The sequence below is a fragment of the Athene noctua genome, chromosome 11, assembly GCF_965140245.1.
Source record: "Athene noctua chromosome 11, bAthNoc1.hap1.1, whole genome shotgun sequence".
Lineage (NCBI taxonomy): Eukaryota > Metazoa > Chordata > Aves > Strigiformes > Strigidae > Athene > Athene noctua.
In genome coordinates, this window is record NC_134047.1 from 14,998,751 (window position 1) to 15,014,623 (window position 15,873).

Below are 15,873 nucleotides of genomic sequence, written 5' to 3' on the forward strand. Positions count from 1 at the left end.
AGTTCTGATATTATCCTAAAGAGGCACAGTTCTATGGTTCATGTTTTAGAAATCTGCAGATAAATAGAAGTGTCCAAACGGTGGAGGGATACGAATACGTGACTAGTGAGGACAGGCTCAGGGAACTGGGTTTCTTGAGACTTAAGAGGGCTCCTCTGACATAGTAATATATAAAAGATTGTTATGAAGAGAATTTTCATTAATTACTATCTGATTGCTGCAGAAAATAAGAGAAGTAAATAATGAATTTTGACTTAAGAAATATTTTCAAACTACAGAGACTGTGAAGCATTAAAGCAGGCTGCTTGTGGAAGTTGTGTAATCTGCTTCACTGATTAATTCACTACAGGTTAAAACCTAGTTGGATGATTTCTAGTAAAGGAAGATTATATATTCTTTTTATCCTGCCTCAGAACAGGGGAAAAGAGAAGACAGCTACTTACTTAAAGTCACCGTCAGCTCTTTTGTCTTATCTCCATCTGAACGTTAAGATGAAGAATAGATATTTACAGAGTTGCTGTAGCTTTAAATGATGCTACACAGGATATAATTTTATTGTCCATCTGTGTGAGGGCACCCAAAGATGACACCAGAGCTGCTCGAAAAAAGCAAGTCAGTGTTAAACCTAGTTAAACCTAGTGAATGCAGGCCAAAATACCATTCTGCGGATAAGATAACTGTAGTCTTATCAATGTTATCCTACAAAAGCAAATCTGTTTTTTACCAGTGAATGTCTAAAATAGGAGAAAATCGGGTTTTGGATTATGAAGACCCTGGCAAATATAATACAACATGAATCAAGCTTCTTATCTGAATCAAGAAGGAGGTAAATTGGACAGAACGTATTAATCGGTGTTATCCCGTGTTTGGGACCAATGCACAGGGTCTCATTTGTAACCTAAATGGGCTGATCAAGTTGGGAGTGGAAGTAAGATCCCAGCTGTAGCCTAGAAGTAGACTCCAGGTGTCTTAAGACTTGATAGATCCTAAAAAGAGGTGAACCATTTACTTTGTTAAATTGCATGGAAATTTTGGAATCCCAGAAGAGATTGTTCGTTTTATCCAGCCAAGACAGGGTACTTGCTAAGCCAGGAAAGGATGTTTGATGTTCATGCACCTTTGTCAGAAACTGAACTGTGCCCCTATGGAGAAATGCTTTCTGACCTGATTAAGAGGCCAGAAAAATAAAAGCTATGTGTTGAACCCATTTACTACTTTAAAACCTTCAAACAGAAGAAGTAATTTAAATTGCTCGGTACTTTAAAGAGAATTATATCAACACTGAGAGAGGCTTTACTTTAGGACTTCTTGTTAAAAAACCAACACCAAACCCCCAAACCAACCCCCCAGAAAGACATTTGTACTACAAATGTAAAATTAGTAATGCAGTATCAGATAAACTTTAACAGCTGTATTGAAAGATAACCAATTATCTGTGCATTATGTAATATTAATGCTGGCAGTAAATCACTAGTGGAAGAGTAAAGTAGTTCTGGCAAACTGCATAGGGGAAGAAATTTATGGAACCGGTAACTCACAAGTTTAATCTCAAACACTTAAACATCCAATGTTGACACAATTCCATTTTCATAAAATAGCCATTCATTGCATCAACATTTTCTTTGTGCTTTTACTTTTCCTGATGGCCTGTCAGGAGTAAAAGAGAAGCTAAAATCAGAGATAGTGATGATGTATTTCCTCCCTCCCTCTTCCATAATGTTCAGGTTAATTCTTCTTCAGCTTTAAGCCATGTAATATGTGCTACCCCAGATTCGGGGTAATTTCAACAGAGCTGTGACATGCACCTGGTTTATCATATGTTGTCCCTGGGAGATCTTCTTAAAATCTGAAAGTAAATTAAATAATAGACAAGGTATCTTTTAAATAAAGGACGTTTAAGTTTTTATTTCATCTGGAATACCCCTTTCAAGCTCACTTTCTCCTGCTAGGCTTGTTTTATATTTGATTAGTTCTAGGAGATGGATTTTGACATTTAAAGTATGTGTAATAGAAAGAGAATAATGACATAGTTGGGATTACAGAAAAATATTTGCCCTTGAAAATGGTAATGCATTGTTAAATACAGGTTGCATCATATCTCAGTATAATAAAATAAAAATGGAAATGTGAATGATTGTGTTGGGAATGAATAGTCTTGGAGTGCGACAGAGGAAGACAGAAGAAGGGGACCTTGGCAATCCTAGCAATGCAGCACAGCACAGCTGAAAATGGATTCTGTAGCATAAGCTCACTGTGTTTCCAAACCTGATGGTCTATATTTTGTTTTTAAAAGCCCAACATAAAAAAAACCCAAACAAACAAAAAGCACAAAAAAGCCCACCTGAATTAAAATTTAAAAAAATATATGATTAAAAAAGATACCTGAATTAAATATAACCAGTGGTCTTCTGGTCAGTTCAAACCTCACACAAATCCTTGGAGCAGCTCCCACCAGCTGCCATGACGTGTGGACTCCTCAAATGAGAGGGGCATTTGTGTGACTGAGCTATTAATGCTGCTGAGTGGTTAAAAGTAAAGTTTTGCTGGGGTGAGGAAACCAGAGGTTATTAGCAGGGTGGATCATTCCTGGTTTGTCGTGTGGCTCCCATGAGACTGTGTTGGCACAGCTGGGGTGATCTGAGGCCTGTAACAGGAGGCCAGTGCGTGGGATAAGAATGGGAGAAGATTTAGCATCTATTTTCCATGATAGCCAGCATGTCCTCTGCAGTGGGTGCAGTTTGGGGTGGCTCTGAAACATATAGTTTGATATTTTTTCCTCAAATCCTCTCTTTCCTGTGTAGTGGCATGCAGATATATTTATTCCCAGTTTTCTGGTCAGGGATAAACTGTGGTGAGACTAGAACATTTGACAAGAAGTCCTCTGGGGCCATTAGGATCGGTTGCAGTTGTTTTGGTTTGTAGATGGTTGGACTATTTTGTTGTTTTTAATTCAAGTCATCAAAGTCAAGTCAGCTCTCTGGGGAGTTTCTGGTGGGCTGTTGGTTCTCAGATCTAACTGAAGTGCTGGCAACCAACTGATGTAGCTGGTGCCTGTGCTAGGGCAGCAGTTCAATGGCTGACAAAACGAGACAAAAAAGGATAGTTTTGCCTGTGTCTGTACTCACATTAATGATTCTTACTGTTCATGTAAACTATGTGCTGGGGTCCTTGCTGTCATTCTGATGAGTGTTTATGAATGGGACTGGTCGCTGTCTTTGGGCTGAACTCTCTTAACAATTGTCACACACCTACCTGGAAGCAAACTACAATGTGAGTGCATGAAGAAAGATACAGAGATAGGCAGCAGTGAATTTGCTGATGATCTGCACACTTTTACTAAGTTTATTGTATTAGATGCCAGGACTAGAGTTTTCTTGCAAATGTGCTTTTTATTGCCTTTTTTTTTTTTTTCCCTATCATTCCTGTTTTTCAGCTGTCCCTAATGCCTACTGACAGTGACTGAATTGAGTTCTGTTCTAAAGACTAGAAAACCAAACCCTAGGAGCAAGGAATTACAACCAGTGAAGGCTGCTCCAGCTCTCAGTTCCCTACCATGTTTCAGTTCTTTGTGTAGGTCTTTGCAGGCAACCTGGCTTTTCTGATGATATGACTATTCATTGTCCTGTTCAAGCAGTGGTTGTTTTCTTGGCAAAGAGGTGAAGTCCATAATTTCAGACAAAATTAATAATTTGTTCCCCAGGTGATCCACCAGGTAGTGCTGTAATGTGTTTCTGAGACTGATGTCTCAGAGACCTCTTCTAAGATTGGTGTCTCAGAATTTCTGGAGATAACTGGGAGAACTGTAGACACCTTTCTGGAAGTGGGCAGGTTAATGTATAGGTATATTTATTATTGTAGGCACATATATATATTATATATCATGAATGCTCAAAGTCAGCGTAAGGAGTCTGCAGTGGGATGTGCTCCTGGGAAGAGCCAAAAGAATAATGTTTAGAGAATAAGGAGCTGGTTGGAAGGAGCTTAGGGCTGTTAAGGAGTAAAGGTAGTAGGATGACTGGAAGGGACAGAAAATTAAATCACATAGGAACTGAGTGGATGGTGGCGCCAGAGAAAAGCCTAAACACTAGCAGTAAGTGTATGTGGGCTGCAGGAAGGATCTCTGAACAGACACATTGGAAAGCAAGAATTAAAGAACATCTTTAGCATCAGAGATGGCAAAGGTGACAAGTGGTTGAATGTGAATTTAACTTGGGGTAATTCGTTCAATCCTTCCTGGGTTTAAGTGCAAAGTGATAGCAAGAGCTATATTGGCTCAATGTGGGCAAACAATATTATGCAGCAGTAAAAGATGGATTGTTAGATTAATAAAAAATGAATACATGGTGTAAGGGGATATCTAGACTGGATTGAATGAGTTAAATATGAATAACCAAAACTCTACCCTTGCTGTGGCTTGTTGGCTCCAGTTTTGTAAATGTTCCAACTCCTATGGACTGCTTGTTTTTATGTAAAGACTTGCACTGGGATGTTAATCAGCCCATCCAGCCGTTAATCTATTTTATAGGATCATCATCACTGTTGTCAATGTCCAAAAATACATCTTTAGAAGTGATAATGAGTCATAGTTGGGACTCTAGTTACTGGTGGATACTTCTTCATGTGTTCAAATGACTTGCTGGAAAAAATCAGATATATTGCAAAAGATGCTGATGATGCTGATACTGGTATAGATTATAGTGTGGTCAAAGTGATAAAATTGACAAATTGCAGGGAAAATGCAGACAGATTATCCCCTAGTTTCTCCCCAGCATACGTTCCGTAATGTTAATAAAATATATGCAAATGTCAGTAATATAGAAAAGAATTCGTCTAAATTCCATCTTGATTTTTTTAATGTAAGGTTATTTTTTCCCCTTATGAATTCATTTATGCTTGAAAATTCAGGGAAATTAACCACATGCAAAATGACTGTAATGTATTTGCTAGATCTGTGCTTTCTCAGTTGGTCGCAAAGGAGCTGTTCTGCAGAAAACTACATTCCTAAGAAGTGACTGCTTTTGGAAGGCTCTTCAAAAATAAGTTGTATTTCACAGAAAATGTTGTTTCCACTTTCATAATTCTCCCACTCCTGTCCCTCTCCTCAGTTAATTAAACTTTTATTAAATGTATATCAAAACAAAACAGTTTGACTATTTGGAAAATATTTGTCCAAACTTTAAAGAGGAACTCTGGGGGTGGGGAGCTTGGCACAAGATGCAAAGCCCTGAAACTGGTCCCAGTTGACTTCAGGCAGCTTGTGTCTGGGAAGCTTATAGCTTATGTGTTAAAGTGGGGCAGATTAAGATGGAGAGAGAAAGCTGAACGCAAAGGAATAAAAAGGAATAAACTGACAGTGAACGAAGCTGGATGCTTGGAGAGGAAATGTCTAATTGGGTATCATTAGTACTTTTTAGATACTGATATTCACACACCTGAAAAAAATCGACTGCCCATTACAGCAGTCCTGGCTTATTCTGCCTTGTGGTGTGGTGGGGTTGTTTCTTCTATCCGAAGCACAGATTTGCTTTCAGACCTGTTTCCCCACTAACAGGGTACCCTTGCTTGGTACTTTGCCATCAGACATGGAGAGACCCCTTGCCCTGGACAGCTTTAGGTTTGTAATTGTGCTCTCGGTTCACTTAGATGATGGCTTTGCCTGGCTCCTTGTAGTAAAAAATTATCTTTGATGTAGAAGAGAATTAATAAAAAAATCTTCCACTGTACCGGAGGAACTGTGGGAGGGAGACTGGAACTAAGAGAAGGACTCTGAAGTAGGCAGTTAATGATATTTGGGGCTTTTGAATGCAATGCTGTAAGTGGGAAAGAGAAAACTTTCCCTCTTGGTTTTTCAATAATGAAGGAATAAAATGTCTCCTGTGTACAGCGAGCCTGCTCATTTGGGGATGTTAGAGACATCACTGGAGTCTTGCCTGACTAAGAACAGCAGGATGAGAGCCCCATGGAGCAGCACTGATGTGCAGCTGAAAGAGATAATGGAAAGAGTGGAAAGTGGCATCATTTAAAGAACACATCATGAAGCAGTGTCAGGAAGCATTTCTAAAGAGAAAGATAAATTACCAGTATGCAGTCATCCCATCAGCCAAGAGGAAAAATAAATTTTACTTATGAGAAATAATAGAACTGCCTTTGCAGGAATGGTGCAGTGCAGAGAGTGAAGTGATCCTGATGGACTTTCCCCAAACCAGAATGTAACTGCAAATTTATAAAGGCAGCCAGAAAGATGTTTTTGATTCTGTTTCGCCATTGTTTCTCTTTACTGTACCAAGCAGTCATAATTCAGACTTGCCACAAGTTTTCAGAAAGAGTTGTTCATCATTGCCCTTGTTTTTGAACAACTAATTAATGGGCATTTTGGGCTTGCACCACAAAGGGCATTTTAACTGCTCAGTATGGTGTGATTTCACCTCTGACCTCAGCTGAATGTCTTTGGGCTCGTGTGCCAGCATAAGTCAGTGGGGCTGGAAAATGAGTTCGATTTTTGGCAGTATTGTGTTGCAGGTCTCACCTCCCTGTTTTCCCTTGATTTTGCTCTGTCATTTCTCTACTTTGGCAGGCACTACTCTTCCTGCTACACTCGACTTCTTCTACTGGCACTGCACAGTTGTTCTTTAATCAATGCAATGAAGAGGGACTTTCAGAGACGTGAAGCAACCTTAACGCTAACTTAAATTTTTACTCGGTCTTAACTTGAAATTTTTTTATTATACTAATGAATTGAAATCTCGGAACCATTAGAAAAGTACTGGCACTTAGATTCACCCTTAGTCCTCTAATTATACTTTCCAAGATACTATCTCATTATCTAAAACTCAGCTGTGTCATTAGTTATATCTCATTTTTGTAATTACAAGCTATATATTTGTCATATCTAAGAAAGCAGAAAACATTAACATTATAAATCTATGGTTTATGCAGCCTCAGCAGGAATTGCTAATGAGCAAATCTTCCTTTCTGCTACTTTAAAATTTTTTTTTTCAGAGCAAAGTCTGCAAATGGAGACTGAGCCTGAAAATTTAAATGAAGTGCCCCCCTTAGGCTTTCTTCTTGCTTTGCCATTGAGATATCTGTGTCTGCATTAATAGACAATGGTAACAAACTGCTTGAATTTGTTTTTTCTGTTCTTAAAATATGTCATTCTTCGTCTTGGTTCCACAAATAAAAATGTAAATGCAAATTTCAGAGAGAAGATTAGTGCAACTAAATAAACAATAATCTTAGCACGCATCTGTGATCATAGAAAAACTTTGCACTGTGGCAGAAGCAAAGCTCACATTCAGAGTGTCTCTTCTTTTTTCACAATTTCTATGCATTTGTAGTCTGGATGGTTAGCTGAGTGGTCAGCAAAACTTAACTGTCATGGTTGAGTGGTGAGAGTGATGTGTTTAGATTATGCCTTTCCAGGTCAATATCTTGGGTTCAGTGATTTAGTATTTGTCAGCTGTGGTCTTCTTTCACGTCTGTTTTATACATTATAAAATCACTGTGGACGTCCCCAAACTCCAGTGACAGGGGCGTCTCATGCATGGCAGATGGTCTTACCCTAAGAAGGGTTTCTCCATGCTTCTGGTGCCCTCCTAATTCTTGTTTTCCCAGTCTTTCCTTTTATCCTCTGTGCTCTGTGGATTGATTCCCCTTCCCCCATCCCCTCACCTACCCGTTGATCTTGATTTCTCTGCATTGCTATTTTCAGTAGAATTTAGTTCTCACTGCTGCCTAGGTCTCCATGCCCTCAATACACTCTCAGATCCACCTGGACTTCCATGTGTGAGTGAGCTTTACTCTCCACTATGTCACAGTTCTTGTTTAAAATTGCTTTCCCCTTCTTATCTCTGAAATACACATAGCGGGCCATTTTTCATTTATTTGCATTTTTTTTCTTATTCCTGTGTTTACCAAAAAGTTAGTCATTTAAAATCTTGTATTTCAGACAAAAAATATTTGGAGGAGGGCAACACTGCAAAAGCTATGCTTTCAGTTCAGGCTAGAATAATAAATTGCAATGCTACACTTCTTTCGCAACTGTGTAAAACCTTTAAGCAAACATGAGTAATACTTTTAAATTATTGCTAAGTATCTCTCGGTAGCGTAGCAATTAATATTCATATTCCTTTTCCTCAAATTCACATTGTCTGTAAAGAGTAATATTTAGATCACTTTTTATACAAATACAACCTTGACTTTCAAGAGTTAGTAGATTTGTTTTTTCTGGAAGTGCTTGGCAAAAATGGTGACTGCAGTTTACTGGATTTGTTGCTTTTATGACCTGTAGATGCGGTGTGTGTGTGCCAGCATATGTATTCCCAATTTTATTCTTTTATGCAGTTGGAGTAAGAAAAAAGATTTAATACTTTGATGTCATCCACACCATGAAGACTTACACTGAATAGTAGGAAAGTGGCTGTAGCCACTTTATGGAAACAAGGAAATTCAGTGCAGCAGCAATTGCACGACCGTAGCACAGTGCTGCTACAGATGAGGTTGACTTCCTTTTTTCTCTTCAGAATTTCCACTTGAGTGTTTTTGCATCTGCTTGCATGCACTGAATGAACTTCAGTTGGAAATCCTGTCTACAACCCTAGTCATCAAGGAAAGCAACACAGATGCATGTGATGTAGGAGCAGGAGTAAAGATGTTTGAGAACGTTGCTATTCAGTCTGCCTAAGGAACTGCGTAGGGTTGCAGTATTTGGTTGGGGCATAGTGTGCCATTGGGTATAGCATGTCCTGAAGCACAGCTCAAACAGTTCTTTGGTGGTTCCTAAGGCACTGTAAAAATGCCTTGCAGTTTTTTAGGTAGTTCCACAGTTAGTTGGTTATTTCCCTTCCAGTCAATCTTTTCTTGGCTGACTGAATTATGTTTTTCAATGACATCATAATTAACAATGCTGAAGTCATTGGTTTTGTTTTGAAGTAATCTTTTGTCTGTTTTCACAGCTTACCTTCCTATTGTATTCTATAGCGTGCTTTGTGTCTGGAGGTAATGCCAATATTATTCCAAGGGTGTTCAAATAAAATGACAAAACATTTCAGCATTTCTGTTTGCCTGAAGCAGCCAGATTTTTTTAATATCCATAGAATTGAGCTTAAGTTTGTATTTTCCTAAAACTAAAACCCTATTCAAAGAATATATTAAATTGTTCCAGATGCACAGTGTTGCTTTGCTGACAACAGCTGTCTGTTCTGGAAACAACAATATTGGTGTCTAATTAGAGCTTACATTGTGAAAATTGTGTCTAGACTTTATAGAAGATATTATGATTTCTACAGAGATGGAAAAAAACCCTAGAGGGTATTCATACTGCTCCACAGGGCCTGAAAAAACCAGACACTATTTCACCTTATTGACTTTATTGAGATTAAATCAAAAACTACAGAAATGATATATTTTATAGTCTGCAGATTCCTGCTGGGTTATGGTTTGTTTCTAAAGGGTCATGCCATGGCATCTCCCCTGGGGGACCTTTGAGGACTCTTGCCCCAATGGCCAGAAGCCAGGCAGGCTGCTGTGCTGTCAGCCATTTCTTTTGCATTTTGTGCCCCTCCAGTCTCTGCAAAGAGCAGGTTCCCCACAAGGCAAAAATACCCCCAGAGCCTGACTTCAAGCTTGTTTGATGATGTATTTCCCCTAACAGATCATCTGTGCCAAAGCTGGCACCATACAGGGCATTAAATACCCAGCTTGCTCATGCCAGTGTAAATCTGGAGTTGTTTTTATCAGAGCTCGTGGCCCATTGTATGAAGCTGATTTGCTCCATTTGTGCCATCCCAGGGTGACTTCCTTCACCTGAGGGCTTGGAGGAGCAAGCAGTGCCCCATCTCATGTGCAGCTTTGTTCTGTGGAGGGGTAAGGCTGGGAGGACCATGCAGGTCTTCGCACACGGGTATTCACCAAAGCAAAATGTGTTGGAGTCTGTCTGTGGCCCTGGGAAAAGCACAGCATGAGGTGAATGTATTTGAGGTTTGCTTTGCTGGGCTCATTCACTTTGATATCATCCATCTCCTGTCTTTTTAGAAAGAAGTCTGCTAAAATAACTCTATTTTGATGACAGCTTTTTCCATATAGATCTATAGGGAACAAGGTCTTTTTATGAAAATCCTTTTGTATATTTTAATTCAAATGAAATTCATATTTAAATCGTTCTCTTTAGCTAAAATGTAAATTCAGATGCTAAAATGAACCAATCTGTCTGCTGCGTATGCTTTATCACCTAACTGTCTTGACAACCCTTGTTAACATTTACATAAACTGTACAGGCTAATAATAATGATGATGATGGAATTAGCTCGTTACTATTTTATTTTTGTTATATAATTTTAATCTCTGTAGGAAGAAGAGCCACTATATCTTTTGAATTACTCAATGACTCTGCCTTACTATTATTAGTTATTTGTATGCATTTGTTTCTCTAGATAGCACAGAAAACCATGCTGGTTTCCTTGCAAGGTATCTAGAAAACTGTCTGTTGTGTTTTTCATCTAAATTATTACTTAATTTAATAATGATGTTTTAGCATGTTTAACTGACCTGTGTCTGAAATGTATTCAGTGCTGAATCTGGTTGACAGTAATTTGAAAAGTAATTGTGGACAACATGATCATCCATTTCATCTGCTCTATATAAATTTTTTAGAAGTCATGTCATGGACTTGTGCAGAGAAGTTGGTGAGTTGGTGTTGAGCTGCTGAGTAGTCAGTGGAGCAAGATAACAGGTTACAGTGTGTCTCCTGGAGCAATGGGACAACCGTCATATTATAGCCTTTGGGGTCCCGAGTTTTTTCAATTCTACTGGTGTCTTTGCTCTTTTATAAGACATGTAAGTTTGGTGGTTAATATATTTGTGTATTTTTCTATACTGACATACCGATTTTTTTTCTTTCTGCTTCTTGTATCAGTAATACAGAAAGGCAGATATAGATAATTTTGAGTATGAACTACTTAAAATCTCTGGAAAGGTATTTATGAAAATTCTGAAATGGAGAGGTAATCTTGTTTGTTAACTAACGTACAAGAAAAACCCCCAATTTTAAATGGTTATCTGAAACATATACGTACTCAAGAACACAGTTTCACCATGTAAAATTATTTATTGTGCTAGTTTTAACTGCCTGTTTAGGATTTTCACATGAGCAATAACAGCATATAGTTTTGCAAAAAAACTCACTAAAAAGCTGATTTGACTTTAGTTTTCATTTCTCTTTAAATAATGTGAGGAAGCAAGCCATGTGACTGACTGAAGCTTGAAGTATCTGTTTTATAATTATAGCCTTTAAATTATAGAATAAAGGAGAAGTTCCCTTTAAAAATAAACTTTTATTTTTATGTGTAGGGAGCAAAGATCAGTGGTGCTAAAGTACATAATTATAGTAATATATTACTAATGGCATGATACAGTATTGTCATGGACGATCTTAGAAAAAAAACATTGAAAAACTGAGCTGGCCATTTTGAATGATGTGACAGAGATTTTCATGCCATAAATTCTTATAAATTCAACCATACTGACTGGTTTTGATTTTTGCTTTCAAGGTTGTATTGGCCATGCTTACTCTTTTCCTCTTTGCTTTTGTTGAGGACATTCAAAGCCGTCAGCAGCTCATCCCACCAGGAGCTGCAAGGAGCCCGCTCCTGGTGCCTGGTGTCGGTGCCTCCAGCTGGTTCCTTTCTACGAGTCTTCTCCCCCTTTCACATGCTCTGGCACAAGCCTACGTATCCGAGACAAAATGTTGCCATTACATAAGGAATGTGACTTCTACAGTGCACAAGTGGTGTGTGGGTGAAGGCACATCTTGGGGAGAGCAGAGCGATGGGCTGTGTAAAAATAGACATTGTGGTACATGCCAAAATGAGTAAGTTACATTGTCGACTGAACAACTAAACCTAATCCCCCTTCTCCTGCCCACTTTCCTCCCCCAGCTTCTAATAACTGTAATCCAATAAAATAAATGACACCAGCTGAAAGGAAGTAGAAACTGGCTTAATTTCTGTCACTTGTCAAATGTTCAATCATTTCACCTGCTGTGAATTGCATTGAAAATCAGCCACTTTTTTGCGCTCGTAAAATATTTTAATTGGCAAACAGAAAGCATTGGTCAGTTCTCTTGTGTGTGTGTATAGATATATGTACACACATATAAATAAAAATCTACATTAAGGACCATGCTTCACTAGCTAATAAGGATCATTCAACTGCTTTTAAAAACGTGTTAAATAGCAAACAGGGTTGAAGTTGCAAATAGAATGGTTAACTGTGATGAATTAGTGTCAAAATGTGAAGTTGATTAGTCATTTCATATCAGCTGTAATTATGGAACATAGCTGCAAATAAATCATATACACTGGGATATACCGAAAGGTAATGTTATTGATTGCATCTGACATTTAGATAATAAGCTCCTATTGAAATCATACAAAAGGTAATTTTAAATCTTATGTCTTTGTCAGAGTTATGGTTTTATGGTCAAAACATTAAATTAGTTAGTTTTATACTACAGCCATGACGCAGTTTAATTTTTCAGTGTTGGAAAGACTGCTCTATGTGTAAGAGGCTGAGTTTGAAAATGTTTCTCATGGTGCACTGATGTGGACAGCCACTAAGCCAGACCTTCAGATGCTTCCAGGGCTTTCAGGTGCTGACATCCATTTTTTAATATTACACTGGTTGGCAAAATGCCTTTGAAAATCCAGTCTGTAGGGACTTCCATCTTGCACAAATCTAGAAACCATTGGTTTGTGGTTCAGCTTTGGGATTTGTGACACATATTTTCTGTATACATTTGACTTAAAGCCAAAGGAGAGCTGGAACTTTGCAAACCAGCTGCCATGTTACCAGCCAGCTTTGGCTCAGCCTGGGAGTTTGTAAATAGAAAGAGGCTCCTGTGTGCCAGGAGTTACCAGCATGAGTGTGGGTTGATTTGGAGAAGTTCACAGTGCTAGGAAGGGGGCAAAGAGCTTCTTTTTCTCTTTAAAAGGCTGGTTTGCTAGGATGGGTAACAGCATCCCATTAATGTGCCTGTTTGTCCTCAAGCCCTGGCGGCCCAGATGAAACCTTTTACTGGATGTGCACAAAGAACAGTTTCATATTGCCTTGGCAGCTGCTGGGTGCTTGAGGCAGTTAAGCAACTCCCACCTCAATTTATAACTCTGTTTTACTCAGTATTTCAGAGAAAGGCCAGAATCTTGGTGAAAACAAGGGAGTTGGCAGGTCTGAGCTTTCAGCAACTTGTGAGATGTCCCCCCCTAAGGAACAACTTTGAAGCACATGGTAAAGGGATGTGTAATATGTCTACTTTGTGAAAGGACTGTGCCATTTCGGGTGTGTGCCTTCCTGAGCTGCCTATTTTCTCTGTGCTGTACGTCCTGCCGACCTATAGGGTTGTTGCCAGGATGGGGTGATCTCTGTTTCTCTAGCAATTGGAGAAATCTGCTCTTTACTCATTAGAAGTGCAATAGTGAAAGTTTTTTCCCCGAGAGATATATCAGTATAGGTTAATTGTGCTCAATAGACCTGTGTGTGATTACTTAATTCTAAAATTATTTAAAATGATGACAGTGATTTGATGAACTTGTCTCTTAAGCATCTTGGGGAAGTGAGGGAGACTTTCAATGGTTTGCTTGGCATAAAGGAGGTTAATCCTAATGCTTTGCTGTTCATGTTTGTGATGCATTCGCCTGGTCTCTATTTGCAAAATCAGAGTCAGTGGGCCAACACTTAAAATCTTTAAGATCCAGGCAAATTGCTTTTGACTTTATGAAATCTTAGCCTAGCAGGGATAAAAGACTGCATGGAAACACAGGATTTAGTTAACCTGTTGTTTGCAGTTTGACAACCTGGCCAGAGTCTAGAATGTACCTAAAGACATTGGAGAAAGTACATCCCTTACTGACCTGAACTTGGCATCAGAGGAGAGAACTCACGTGTGGCATAACTCACACATGACTTCTTCTGTAAACATTGTGGTCATGTTGGGATTATTTTCTTAACTCCTCTCAATGCTGTCTCGGTCAGAAGCACATGAATGACTCATTCCTGCATCTGGGTATTGACGTCATTGTGATGCACTTTTCATTTCTAGCATGAATGTTCCAGTCTCTCCAGTAGAGAATTTAAAATGAATACATGATGCCAGTTATTATTGATGAGAAATAAATGAACTAGAAAAATGACATTCATGGGCTTTCCAACTCATTCTCCATTGCATTGAACATATTGGACATCAGAGCCTGTCAACAGTCATCTGAAAATGTCTCCTTCAGTGTTTCACTCCTAAGAGCTTGAATTATTCATCAGAGATTTTACTATGTTAACATATTCTTATGATCACATTGAATTTAATTTGAGTGCACAAAAAAGCTAGTTCGCTGCTTCTGTTTGTATAAAAACAGATAACTGTATTAATGCTTTATCAGCCACCCTTCTAAATCCATCATAGCAAGTCAGAGCAGAAGGAAGCGCAACGTGATGTCAGATCATGTAAAATTAAAATGTCTGTAATAGCCGAGGTGATCATGAAGCACTAGTGAAGAAATTTCTAGTTCTTGGATGAGCATCATGAGATAACAGATGTCTGGATTTAGGAAGTTGAAGTGTTTTATTCTGCCGGATGGGGATTCTGCAGCAGGATGCCCTCCATGCCCACGTCTACATCATGTGCAATGCCACAGCACTGTGGCACGGGGAGTCAGAATGCCCTGGGCAAGATGATATACTTTGGAGCACAACAGAAAACAATGAAGGCCTGGAGTTCTGATTCAGTTACTGCTTTGTAAAAGAGTGGGAGCTTTGTTTTCTAGACTTTTTTTTTTTTTTTCCTTTGGAGACAAAATAAATGTATTCCAGGGAGTTTCTCTGAGCTGATGTTCAGGGGCTTCTTTATGACCAGCACTGTGACAAGGGACATAGAAAAAGCATATTGATTTGGGGGGGGAGTTAGAAATTACATTCTGTTGTGTCAGTGGTCAAAAATGCACTGATGACTTTTTCTGAAAACTGATCAAAAGTACTGTAATTATAGGGCTATTCACAAGCTTTAAAATAAGTTTTCAGGGTTAACTTTTACGCATGTACATAACTGTGGATGATGTAATGGATTTAGTTCTGCATATGTAGTACTGTTTAACCTACAAAGTGGAGGTTAGCATTGCTGGAGCAAAGCTCTGAGCCAGAATCCATGCAATTCATTTGCTTCAAGTGCTCACTTGGAGAGAGATGATGATTGTGTTTCTATGCGTTCAAAATGTTTGTTTTCATGTAGCCATAAAGCATCATGACAGTCTTTTCTCCATCAGCTCAGAACTGACAGCTCATGTCAAGGAAACTTGTGGTCCTGCTGAGGTAGCTAACTGCATGGTTATATAAAGAACAGGAATAGTATTCCTAACCATTCATATGCTCTTATATTCAGGGAGAGGACCAGTGCTGTGGACAAAGATAAATATTTAGACATAGTGTGAACAGAGTCCAAGAGAAATGTATTTTGAGTCCCAAGTGCCTCTTAAACAACTGAACATTACTGCTTATGTGAAAAAGCATCTCTTAAAATTACTGGCATCATTTAAATGTGGGTCAAGTATGAATTTATCTTAGATAAATTCAATTTACTGAATTGAAAGATAAGCATAAAGTATGCCAAATAGCAGGATTGTAGGTTGTGGGTTTTAGGTTAGGGTTTTGGTTTTGGGGGGTTTCTTTTGTTCCCCTGGCTGTTTTCTTTCTTTCTGTTGTGTTTTGGTTTGAATCAAATGGAATAATATTTTTTAAAAACTCCTATGATTTGGAATTCCTTAAAAAACTTTATTTCAGAAAACCCAGTCCACAGGCCTTCTTGAAATGTATCCAGTGACTCTGCCATGGACA

At 38.6% G+C, this 15,873-nt stretch overlaps 1 protein-coding gene across 7 annotated transcripts in view; it reads left to right on the forward strand.

Moving 5' to 3' along the window:
* HTR2C (5-hydroxytryptamine receptor 2C) overlaps positions 1-15,873 on the forward strand; it is a 242,604-nt gene that overhangs the window by 110,206 nt on the left and 116,525 nt on the right. The window lies entirely within an intron of this gene.